This window comes from Amblyomma mixtum, chromosome 1 (genome assembly GCF_055824585.1).
Source record: "Amblyomma mixtum isolate Tamu chromosome 1, ASM5582458v1, whole genome shotgun sequence".
Taxonomy (NCBI): Eukaryota; Metazoa; Arthropoda; class Arachnida; order Ixodida; family Ixodidae; genus Amblyomma; species Amblyomma mixtum.
This window is the reverse complement of record NC_143012.1, coordinates 294,157,258-294,170,199: the sequence shown is the minus strand read 5'-3', so window position 1 is coordinate 294,170,199 and position 12,942 is coordinate 294,157,258. Positions and strand designations below refer to the sequence as shown.

The 12,942-nt window shown below is 44.2% G+C and overlaps 1 protein-coding gene across 2 annotated transcripts in view; it reads left to right on the top strand.

The window, feature by feature from the left end:
• The window catches only part of CngA (Cyclic nucleotide-gated ion channel subunit A), a 344,600-nt gene that overhangs the window by 240,374 nt on the left and 91,284 nt on the right, over nucleotides 1–12,942 (top strand). For both annotated transcript variants that reach the window (XM_089566464.1, XM_089566463.1), the window contains exon 4: nucleotides 725–876. The gene's annotated coding sequence lies outside the window, so the exon portion shown is untranslated. The remainder of the gene's footprint in view (nucleotides 1–724; nucleotides 877–12,942) is intronic.

Sequence of the window (12,942 nt, the reverse complement as noted above, 5' to 3'; positions counted from 1 at the left end):
AAGAGGATCGGTGATTTCATCAAATTGCCGCAGACTGCATTTACTCCGAACTGCCTATAGTTTCTTCTCCTCTTCCGCTTCTTGTTCTTATTCTTGTTCCTTCTAATGTTATAATTATTCTTGTTTTTACAGATTTTTTGCACGCACATGCTGAATGCGTAGGAGCTTTTGTCTAACTCCAATTTTTTTTTTTTATGGTGGAGCCTGGCAAGCAATATTTTGCGAGAAATAAGAGGCCGTGATAAAGAATATGTGTAACAAGAGATTTAGCTAATCTGGTGAGCGCAGTAAGCTGTAAACAAGATTAATTCAAGAGAGCTTAGTATTACCACTCGCTTATGCAACATCCTCACACGAGTCGCACGTGTGAGGAAGTGCAGCGGGAAGTTCCTCGGCTGGATGCGATATATCGCTGACTTGATCCGCTCGCAGGATGTCGTTGGCAGAAATTCCTAGTCTGTTTTTGCAATGATTCAGCAACTGCACAAATGCCGGTTTCAACACGTAAGTGCCTTCGCATGTAACCTTTGCGGCGTTTGTGCTCTGCCCGATGCTTGCTTGTTCGTTGCGGCTTGCAAGTCACACGCTGTTTTTTACGTCGTAGTATAGACAATGTGCAGTTTCTTTGCGTATGGCCCTTTCGTTGAGGTGTAAGAAGTGGCCTTTTCACTCTTCCAGCAGTATTTTCTGACGCAGTGTTTCCTACCTGTCTTAATTTCTGCAGCTTGGCGCGCTGGGATGCAGTTCGGCTGACGGCATCAATCTGGTGAAACCTGCGCTGGGTATGAGGTCGTCCTAGATCGTCCCAAGCGGATTACACTGGTGTCATTTCCGACTCCTAAGTAGTGCTCAGCGGATGACAGATTATAATCAAAGGTAAGACATTTTTACAATAATATTGTGGGGACTATTGCTAGATGGGGAAGGTAATTATGACTTCTCAGACTTAGCTGTTCTTCGATAAGTACATTGTGTTCGCTATAGTTCTCGTTACTGACCTACTAGCCCTGCCTATACTTTGAATATATGCATATACTTCGACTCAGGTGGGTTTTACGCGCAACTGCCTGATGCTCTTCGGCTGTTCTTTATCAGTTCTATGTCTTAAAAACTCCATTCCAGTAACACAGGATAAAAGCTTTTCAAAACTCTAGACGTATTTAGGCATGAGCGAATAATTAATTTAAGAGACAAAAGCGACGAACAACTGCGAATCAAATAGCTCGAACACTCTGGCCATCACGTGTCCATACTCAGGTAGATAAAATAAAAGGGAATGTCTTAGCGTGACTTGTACATCATGTGCGATATTTTTTGCAGCATTCATCACACAGAGCATTCCCATATTATGACAGTTCCGACTACCACTTAAAACAGTTAGATACCGCCCATGTCCATTACATAATCTAAAGATTGCGTTTTTAACCACTGCTTCTCACGTGTTCCAATTTGTCATTTATTTAGACGTTTTCGGAGACAAAAACAGAGTATTCAAAATGTTCTACCAGAGCAGCTCCAGCCTTTTGCTGGGCGCGTTGCTTGCGATTAAAAACAATCTTCCGCTTCTTGTATGAGCTGCAGGAATCTAAAAATTTTTAGGCATTATTCACTAAAGCAAGCCCTCGGCACCTGTGGCGTGGGTTCTTCCAGACTTTTGTTCTCTGCCAGTAGCAGCACAGAGGTGGTCGTGTACCTGAATTGCCAGCCACCTCCCGGGCGACATCTTGATGCTCATTCTGGTGCCTTTAGGCGAATATTAGAAGGAAAAAACCTTATTATGCACTAGTGAAACTCTCCAATGTGGCAGCATCGATGAAGTGTGCTTAATCATGATCTTTTTGTGCTGATAGAAGCTCTGCTGCTCAGCTTGTGAGGACAACTTTTGCCAAACTCTTCTGACTTTTTTTTGATGTACATAATAATGACAAATTCCTTTTTTATTCGTTCTACGCTTTATGTACTCGACTCTGTTTTGGCGCTCCTTTAGGCATCGGAGACATTGTGAGGTTGTTGACAATAAATTCAGCGATGGCGCTCGTAGTGCTTACAACGATGAAAATTATTATGGAAGGAAGAATGGATGGGCTTACACTGTGGGAGCCTGACTTGAATTCGGGGAAAATCTGGAAGCGCTGAACAATTCAATTCGGCCGAACGCTTGAATTCGAATCGACGCGAATGTCGAATAGCGAACAATTCACTTGTGACGTCGAATAACGTCCTTAGATAAGCGAACCTTTTTTCATTTATTTAACCATTCTCTTCATCCATCATTACATACTCTTTTATTCCCTGAGGCAATAAATACCGCTTAAAAAAAAAACTAAACATTCACTCATTCCTAGCAAATTGCTAAAGTTACTAGGCTCCTCCACGTATGATTTCCATTTACTAACCTCACTCCACGACATGCATGTTTAGAACCGATATAAAGCAGATTAAGCAAGAACAAACTTATAGTAATTCATGGAGTAGTTAGGAGGCACAATCAAGTGCTTTTTTTAGATCGTACAAAAAGCGAGTCCGTTATTTTTGTCGGAAAACATTTTTCCCGTTCGCGTAGGCATTGAAGCTATTATGTACGTGAATGTGAACGCGCTGAGCGGTACTACTGCGTATCAAGTATTGCGCGAATATATTTCTTCGAAGGCACAATACTTGCGCTCAAAGAACCCCGCTTCTTGTTGAAAACAAAGCCTATTGCGAAATTCCGCAGAACTAGGGGACTGGCGTTTTGAGCTTATGCAAGTCTTTCTTATGACTATATCTTCTTGTTATGTTGTTATTGTTGCAGTAGTAACAAACTCCTAACTGGATACGATTCAATAGTCTAAAAACGGAGACATTTGTCTGTGGTAAGTAGACGAGGGTAGAAAAACATAAACGAAAAAAAAAATCTTTGGAATGCCTGCGTTTTTCCTTTCGTCTTGTCCCTGTCTTTCGTCGTCCATTTGTCTCTGCAAATGCCTACGGTTTTGAAACCACAATGACGTAGGCAGCTTTCTTTTCGCTTGATTAGAAGCTGAAGCTCCCACGCACCCAAGTGACATTCAAAGGACACGAAGAAAACTTGGCTGATGCAGTTTCATGAAGGATTCAAGGAAAGAAACAAAAAACTTCTCCTTTTTTCTGGCCTAAAAATTCACGTTTTCAGAAAGGCGCACTGTTGTCGTAAGGGCTCAATTGAGTGCACTCGCATCTGGGGTTTTGTGCGCAAAGCATAGATGGTACAAAAGTAGACAAAACCAGTCGGATAATAATAAAAATAACATGAGCCTATTTTGGAAGCGACATGAAAGTGGTGATGGTTTTCAAGGATTATTGTGACCACTGTGAAAAGAAGGGCATTAAAAGGAGCTCCGCACTTTCTGGCGTAACTTTTTGCTGGGCTAGTTGGTTCATTGCGACATAAGCGAAACAGCGCGAAAAAAGTCCGAAGGCGAAACCTGTCCCTTTCCTTTCTGTTCTTCGTTTCGCCTTCGGGCTTCTTCTTTCGCGCTGTTTCACTGATGTTCTTCGCATAATGTGGAGATACCGCTAATGGCTACGCCAGTTTTTTGGCTTATCAACATTAGCTGCTTTGGATATGGGTGCGTTACTTTAATATGAAACGCCAACAAGGCTACAAAAATGCTATAAAAATTCTGTGTACGTTACAGTTTCGCCAAACACCAGCGCCAATAAAGCTTAAACACGATTTTTGATGATTAACGGGAGGAATCAAGAGTAATTTTGCTTCTCGCAAGAATAAATAATCAATCAAGACATATAAACTAACTTCTTAAGCGCTCAGTTTACACTAACCGTTTCAATTACAGATTTGTAGGGCGCCAGAGTAAACCACAAGTTCCGGTAGATTTCTGCAAGGATATGCTTCTCATGAACTCATTAGTTGTGGCTTCAACAAGGATAGCGGAGTTTTGGAGTAACTAAGCATGGTGGTCGTTTGCACGCATTGATCTCGTCTTTGGGTACGTGATCTTCGGCGCTACATGCGTGCTGGTATAGAGCGCCGCTGTTGTTTGCCGCAGTTTAGATTTTGCCTCGTTTGTTCGGAGCACCGAAAACACTTACTCAATAAAGGTGCCGCAGCAAGATGGCATTTTAGACGTTTTTCTTTCGCTGTAAGTTTATCGAAAACTTTCTTGCAGCTGTACTTGTTTATAACGTAATTTATTAGTTCTTGTGAATACAATTTGATTTATTGCATCAGAACTTCCTTAGATCAGTGAGACTAGCTTATGTATTAGTCAACGACTAAGAGAACATGATGTCGAGGCGGTTCAAGGCAACGAAGGACACATGGAACGCATTACAGCTCATGCATAGCATGTAGACCAGAATTTCATCGCTGCAACTTTTCGTGTTCGCGCAGGAGTAAACTTCATTCAGATCCATAGCTCCGGCCCTGACTGCGTGAGACCTCTGTGGCTCGCTTCGCACGATAGGGAACTGAAGTTCTGGAGGGTAGTGGCGGTATGACGAAGGTCGCGTTTGGTTACCAGCACGCGTGGCTTGCCTATGCATTTTTCACATCGTTCATCTTGAGTGCAAGTAGTAATTGCGCATGTTCGCAACCCGTGTTGTGTCCGCAATGAAAAAAAGAATGTTCGTTTTGTACAGCGACAACATATACCATTTTTACCATTAAACCCTGCAGTCACTTAACATCGTATGCCTTAAAAGTATGCATTTCGATTACGAAATGAAAACCGAATTCAAACTGTAGCTGTGACTAGACGAGTTTCAGACCCACAGAGAGTTTTTGCTTAGCATCCACAGCGTATGATACAAGCGTGTGCGTGATGCCTGTCTGAAATTTAAAATCAGTGCCTTTGGGGTGGATTTTGCCCCGCACGTCACCTTTCCAATACAGTTGCTCATCCCTGTGGCTGTGGCAAAGATATCAACTATTTTTCTTTTCATTTTTCCTAATTTCGGTCCTCAACACTTCCAGCTATCGTCGGTTCGTGTCTGTTACTCCTCAGAAAGTGGTTCAAGAAAAACAAAGAACATGCTGCATGGATCTCTTAAAAGAGAGTGTCTATTATTTCTCACTGTGCGCTTACTCGTCAAAGCGTAGTTTTGCGCAAAACAAAAACGATTACTCCATAATGTATTCAGGCTTTAGAACTCGTTAACCGGGATGAGCTCGACGTTCTTGTATTACAAAACGTTGGATGGACTGGTATTAGCGACGACAAAGTTTGTTCGTGTGCCTTACCAGTGATCCTATATTTAATTTAATTTAATTTAATGTTAATTTACTTAATTTAAGAATAGTAAAAGCGATCAGAAGATAGAGGAAGCCATCAACGCGCGCTTAGAGTTAGTTCAAACTCAATTAAGCCGCCGCGGTGGCTCAGTGGTTATGGTGCTCGGCTGCTGACCCAAAAGACGCGGGTTCGATCCCGGCCGCGGCGGCTGGAATTTCTTTGGAGGAGAAATTCTAGAGGCCCGTGTACTGTGCGATGTCAGTGCACGTTAAAGAACCCCAGGTGGTCGAAATTTCCGGAGCCCTTCACTACGGCTTCTCTCATAGCCTGAGTCGCTTTGGGACGTTAAACCCCATAAACCAAACCAAACCATCAATTAAAAAAAACTCAGAAGTGTTGCCAGACCATGAGAAAATGAATAAGAAAGAAAAAGTAGGACGTGCTCTGAGCAAGATACAGCGCTTCAGCAAAACCACTGGAGATCTAGCGGTGATCTGGCCTTAGGATGCGTTTATTGCTTGTGTACACTTTGTCTGCCAGCGCCTGACAGGCAGGCAAGCTAACCAGGCGTCGTCACCAATGCTCGAGTGAGGCTTGTCAACACTGCGAGGGTGTCGGCGCCGGCCATGTTTCTTCTGCTACTGCCACCGCCGTCGTTGAACGCTTCTACTGTGACGCATTCCTTTCGCCGCCACGAGGATTTCGACCGTGTGTTTGGGAGCAGTGTTTGAAAATACTGCGGTGATTTCCACCCATACTGTCAGACGCGTCTCCGCCGGCACGTGGGAGGCGTCGTTTAAAAAGTACGAGAAGTGAGTTTAACGACTGCAAGGCGATGATCTTACCGTGATGAGACCGTGAACACCCCTATAAGATGATGAAGAATGACACAGTCATAGACGGTGTGGCACATTTCAAGAGCTCTGAGTGCTTCTGTGCCCACTAGTTCTCAACTGGTGAGCCGCCGCGGTGGCTCAGCGGTTATGGTGCTCGGCTGCTGACCCGAAAGACGCGGGTTCGATCCCGGCCGCGGCGGCTAGAATTTCTTTGGAGGAGAAATTCTAGAGGCCCGTGTACTGTGCGATGTCAGTGCACGTTAAAGAACCCCAGGTGGTCGAAATTTCCGGAGCCCTCCACTACGGCGTCTCTCATAGCCTTAGTCGCTTTGGGACGTTAAACCCCATAAAACCAACCAACCAGTTCTCAACTCTTATCCCTTCAAGGAAAAGTCGCAAAGACCGGCCATCATATTGCCACGTCTCATTGTAGTGTTTGTTCGTTCACGCTCAAGGCTGCATGAAAGGGCTGTTATCATTTTTGTTCGTGACGCGAGAAGCGACCAGTCTAATCTCGATTGATCGCAGCCATGAAAGGCTGCATCTAGGTTTTTCCAGATTACTGTAGATGATCTTGTCCTGCTATCTGGAAGTTTCCTTGCCGGCTTTAAATTGAGCGATGCCGCGAGCGGAGGACATTCATAGTTCGACGATGTCACGTTGTAGTGACGGCAGTCCAGCGGTCAGGAATACACCAACAAGACTTGGAAACGAAGCTCTTTATTTGGGCTGACTTGCGCCCTCAAAAGAACTGAATCACTCGGCGGCGGCGTAAGCAACAAACGTGCTCGTCAATCGTCGAACTATGAATGTCCTCCGCTCGCGGCATCGCTCAATTTAAAGCCGGCAAGGAAACTTCCAGATAGCAGGACAAGATCATCTACAGTAATCTGGAAAAACCTAGATGCAGCCTTTCATGGCTGCGATCAATCGAGATTAGACTGGTCGCTTCTCGCGTCACGAACAAAAATGATAACAGCCCTTTCCTGCAGCCTTGAGCGTGAACGAACAAACACTACAATGAGACGTGGCAATATCATGTGCGTGAAAATAGTGCATGAGCTCTGGAAGACAATCGTGCTTGATACGCTGCGGTTCATTCACGCTTGGCTTTATTGGTGCTGATTACATTTATGTTCTGTAAATGAGTAAATACTAGTTTCATCGAGCAGCTTGTTAACGTCCTTCTTGCTGGTGAGTTCAGAGCCTGGCGCCCCCAGGCGGATTACATGGCAGCGTTTAAGCCGCTCGAGTAGCACAGAGTTTCGTCGTTTTTTGCTCGTCGTATCCGACTACCCTTGAACATAGCGTTCTTGCATTTGCCCAGAAGTGCAATTCATCACTGCCAGTCGCGCACTGGCTTCTTCAGAATCACCCCGTCCTTGCCGGTCGTCTTCTTCCGTTCCTTCAAGGCACGTCCATGGCACGGCGAGACACTCTTCCAACAAAGTGCGAATTCAAGGCGAGCCTTCCCGGAATTTTACCACCGCTTCCATCTACCTCGCTCCGGCGGGACAGAATGAAAATGAGACGTTGAAGAATGTGTGTCGTGCCGAGAGAACTTCTTGCCCAGAAAAACACCCGGGAACTTATGCATTTATAAGCACGATGGCAGGCCAGATTCTGATGGCGCCGTATCAGAGTGAAATAAAATAATATATAAAATAATAAACCGATATATAGAAAGCATGAATATTCTGATATTTTTTATATATTTTTGCACATATGCCGTCCTTTTTGTTTTTATTCCCTCTTGCAGTTGAGTTATAACGAGGGTTTCTGTTACGCGTTACAAGAGGTAGGTGGAATACAAGTAATTGGCTGCGTATTTGACGTAGCCATATTTGCTTGCGTACTCAAAAGCAATGACCAGACTGATTTGATTCAGGAGACTAAGAACTTATCTTTTTTTTTTAAGAGGAGCACGTTGAAATTGATGGAAGAGAAAGATCGCGCTGGTGATTAAGTTACCTCGTTTGTGTGCTAATGAGAGCCCACTCTTTGCAGCAGAACGTTGATACTCGTAAAGCATGCGCGGACTGTGAGTAGCACTGTTATGACCCAACAGCAAAAAACGAAATCCGCTGCTGGCTTATTTCCCTGCCAATAAGAAAGTGACAAGGCAGCGACGTATAGCACCTGTTTGTGGAATTCGTGCCACCAGCAGTTTCGCCAGTGTAGAGCAAAACTGAACACGTGGACTCGTAAACGCACACGTTCCTGCCAGTGAGATATTACGATCGCTGCCCTGTTGCTGTCTCCTAGCGAGAGATCATATAATTTTTTTCGATGGCTTTTTCTTTCTATGCTGATGAAGCTTAATCCTAATAATTAAAGGACCACTCAGCACAAACAGATCTAGTTATTGTTCTCAGAAAAAAGAATGATTCACTGGTTCTTTCTGGCTATGTTGAAGGTGCACTAAAGAAGAATCTGAGCTCGTCTTTTTACCGCGGGAACTCAATCTACATGTTCCGAGCATTCTTAGAAATTTCGAAATATTTACGTGTGCGGCCGATTTCCCTAATTTAAATCGGATTAAACGTCCCTACTCCCGTCTTTATTTTAACTCGCCGCAGACGGTAGGAAGGGTCAGCTAACGCTTGGAGTGCCTGTCAGGCAGTCGCAAGGCAGCTTCGCTTTCGATTTTATTTTGTTTTTTAAGTTATCGTGAATAAATAGATTCAGTCAGAGACTACAAAGCTGCAAATTAGGTCCATGAAAATAAAAATACGCGTGGACTCTTTGCTTTCACCGGTCGCTACGTATCAACGCCGATGGCAGAGCGGCAAGCCGCCACGGGACTGGTTGAAAGGTTGGTTGACTCCTCCTATCGTCTGCGATGAGTTCAAAAAAAGGCGGGAGCCGGGACGTTTAATACGATTTAAATCAGGAAAAGCGGCCACAAAGGACAATAATTCGAAGTTTCTAAGAATGCTCAGAACGTGTAGATCGAGTTCCCGTGGTAAAAAGACGAGTTCAAATTCCTCTTTAGTGCACCTTCAACGTTTGTCCGGCAGCAGAAGACCATTCTGGCAGACAAAATCGAATTTAGGAAATTTTCCACCGCTCAGTTTGAACTTTGGACATCTACAGGCGCCGCCGTTTTGAAGTAAATGGCGGTGTAGCATGTCAGCAATGAAACGGGTGTCAACGCACTCAGTTGATTTGCTAAATTGAGCAGTGATTTAAGCTTTTTTTTACTTTTCCAGCTTTTAACAGCTAGGTTTTCGCTCACAGTGGTCTCTCTGCCGTTAGAAAGCTGCACTCTATCGCTGCACGCAGACAATTTCAGTTTCTCCTCAGTGTTCCTTTCGAAGAGAGCACTGTTAAGCGTTTTCTTTCGCACTCTACAAGTTTCAAGCAGTTTTGTCTGTTCGCAGAACTTTGCGGGTCAAGTAAGCAATTTCTGCTGATTTCTGCAATCTAAACAATAGAAAGGAATGTTGTGGCTGCTTTTATAAAATGACAAATTAAAAGGTTTTAGTAGAGTCCTGATGTGGTGCATCGGTTAAATTTTCAACGTAGGCCTGATTACTCCACACATTAAGTGCACCAGAAGCTCAGTGAAACATTTCTTTAACTGTCACCTTCAAACGGCTTATTATGGGAAGAGACACATGCGCTTAAGAAGAAGACTCTTTAATACCTTAATCATAGCCGCTCGGCGCAGAAAATTTTCCGTCGTGCATCTTTACTACAGTTCGGATTTCGCTTTTTGAGAGAGGAGCCGGACGAAGGCTTATTTGGTGACAAAAAGAAGTCGAACGCTTTGCTTTCCGCCTTTTTATGTTTTTGCTCCGCCTCATTCCAATTCCCTACGTTCGTCAGTGCTTTTCTTTCATGAAGGCAGAAGCGGTGCTGGCATTCTGTTCAGGCGGGGAGTTTACCTACATATATTTAACAGAACATCGTCGACCTACGTTCATCTCTTGTACGCAGCGGTGCTTGCAAAGAAAATTATTTTTGACACCTCATAAAATTATGATACGGGAAGCTACTTCGGTTGAATCAAAAGGCACCGGGTTCCTACGTTGAAGATCTAGGTATTAAAAAAAAACAGAATGCGAGCAGCAGCTGGTATAGAACCGAGAAAGATCCAGGAATTATTTTACTGGTAAAAGTTGTTAGTAGCTATTTATTATTTTTAATAAAAAATAAAAATACATGAAAAGAGGTTGCTATCCGAGGCATCTGCCTTGGAAACCTGAAGCACCTGGGCGGCGGCTAGCGGGAATAAAAGGACAAGGAGAGGACAGGGAGAGGGAAAGAAAGGAGAGAGATAGAAAAAGGGATACGGATATATGGCAGCAATATACACTACGGTCAAATGCAGGGTATCTGGTCAAAGCGCTGTTTTAGTTTTCCTGTCATGAGGGAAGTTTGGTGCAGAAGTGCTGCGATGGCGGATAAGGGGAGGCTACCTCATGGCCAGCAACGCGGTAAATTTTACTCGGCGTCCTCTCCGCAGGTTGTTATAGCCGCTTGCCCACCCATGCCTTGAGCTGCAGCCTTCGGTGGCTCGGAGGAAACACCGGCTGTCGCTCCCACAGCGCTGCTACCTGCAGCCCCGCTGTGCTTTGTTCGGGCAGGGCACGGGGGGCAAGCGCGATGCTATATACCTGTCAGGTGTCCCCTTAGATGAATGTCTACGGGAGGAGGCAATTTCGGCCGTGCTGCACCGCTCAACTGAGGGCTACGAACCTTCATTATAACGGTGCTGGGGCCCACCTCTGGTTACGGGGACGAAGAAGGGCACGGGAAAGACTGGTCGATGCCATGCTGCCTATGAGTTCACCGGCGTCACGCTAGGCGGTGCGTCAAGGGTTTTAGTGGATGTTCCTTTCGCTGGTCTCAAGAAGAGCACCTGTCATGGCTGCTCCGCTGCCACTGACATGCTGTTGTGGCCTTGCCGCGTAGAGCCTCTACGCAACCCAGAGTTCTGCTGGCATTGTGTGTTGTTCCGCGTAAGTCACTGCACGTGTGGTTATTGTTTTCAGACTGAATTATTAACGGTGACATTTTGCGGGCGCTATTTACTTATAACTGTTCACAAACTCGTATGATAGATGGAAGCTCCTGAAATAGCATATATACTCCACAGTCGCCGGCTTTTTCGTTCACCGGGCTGTTCTATACAGCTGGTCCTAGCCCGTTGTGTAGGCAGGTTAACGGTGGCATTACTGCCTACGTGTGTCCTAGGGTTGCGAGCGTTAGGAGAGATCAGGAAAATGTTGTAAAGCTCTAAAACAACTGGCCAGTTTCTTTTTTTATCAGTGCAGCTGCATAAACTAAACTAGTTAATATTTATTTCTTTTAGAGCCTTTGCAAACAGTTATTCGTAGGACGTTTTTTGGTTGCGTGTAGTTGAGCATCGTTTACAAGATTGGTAACTGTGTAATTTATTTTCAAGGCTTGTGATATGTAATATCACGGTTTATTTTGGACCACATTATTTCAAAGCAGATTGCCTAAGAGTGCTGTAAGAAAGCTTACGGGCTACGCGTCGCTAATGATTGCCGCATTTTAGCAGAAAGTAAAGATGGAGTGGCTCGTCTAATTAACCCGATCACCTCTTAGACGTGTTGAACATTTTTTTGCAGCTTGCAAACTTCCTCGCAATTAGTCTGTCGAGCTTGTGTATGTTGGAAGTTGATAAGTTGGCTTTTATTCTCTTTCTTAGAATAGTGTCTGCCAGTCATGGCACTTTATGTTTAAACTCGGGGCAAACGTTTGTGGCGCTACCAAATTGCTGAATATTTCGACGACACCTTGCATAAGCCGAGGAGATTTAGTTTTTTAGCTGACTTTTGCCGAAGCTGACTGACGGCCCAACAGTTCGCAACGTCGGAAAAGGAGCAAGAAAGCCGACATCACCTTGAAGAAGTGTCTTACTCTCAGGTTGCTGAACAAGCGCAAGTAACGAAGTTTTTTAACTGTTTAGACCCGAGCTTCATCGTATGCAGCCCACACAGCCAATGAATTCTTGCTAGTGCTTTTTTAACTACACAGCTTTTAGTCATAGTTGCATTAGTTTTTTTTGCGTCGGTGTTGTTGTTAGCATTGTTCTATTATTGATGATGTGCTTTGATTGCAAAGGCTTTCAGTCATCACCTAAAGGAATGCTTAAAAGTATATGTGACATTAATGTAAGAGCGGCGAAAGAAAATAGAGTTAAAGTAACGTATACTGAATCTCTTTTGTTCATGACACAGCTATTTCATATTTATAGAAAACCCAAAATGACCGAATACTTTAGAGATTCATGCTTTATTTCATCAGTCGTCGAATGGCAGAATTATTGACTTTGTTTCAGGGAGCGGATATTCTCTGCAGGATGCCTTTACATCTCTATTTAATTTGTTACTCCCCTCCCCTTTCCCCTCTTGTCATCATAAACCTAAAGTTAGCTTCGCCGCAGTGTTCAAGCTTACAAGATTTGAGCACGCTTTACAAGCTCTGATTAGGAGGAAATCAAGGCGAATAAACGCTGACGGGCAGCGAAATAATAGACGGCAGACGACAACAGGAACAGCGAACTTAAAACTTTGAACGTTTACGAAAGCCTACATGGCCAGATTGTAAAGCAATACCATGCACCATATGCAACATGATATGACGCCCAGTGGAAGAAGGAATAAAAGCTGCGCGTTTAAAGACGATCCACCTTTAGTTTGTGAAGGCATTGCAGACGTATAAGTGACACAGATGAACTAATTGTATTCCAAAGCTGGCTGAAAAATCACATTTCTCATTCTTTCGCTTCTTGAAGGACGCAACATGCCTCCGATCGTGTTCCTGTTTTTTTTTTTTTTTTTTGCAGATATCTCGTTATCTAGAGCACTTGGCAAGGCAGATTGGACACAGCTGCGTAAAACTGCAATAAGCTG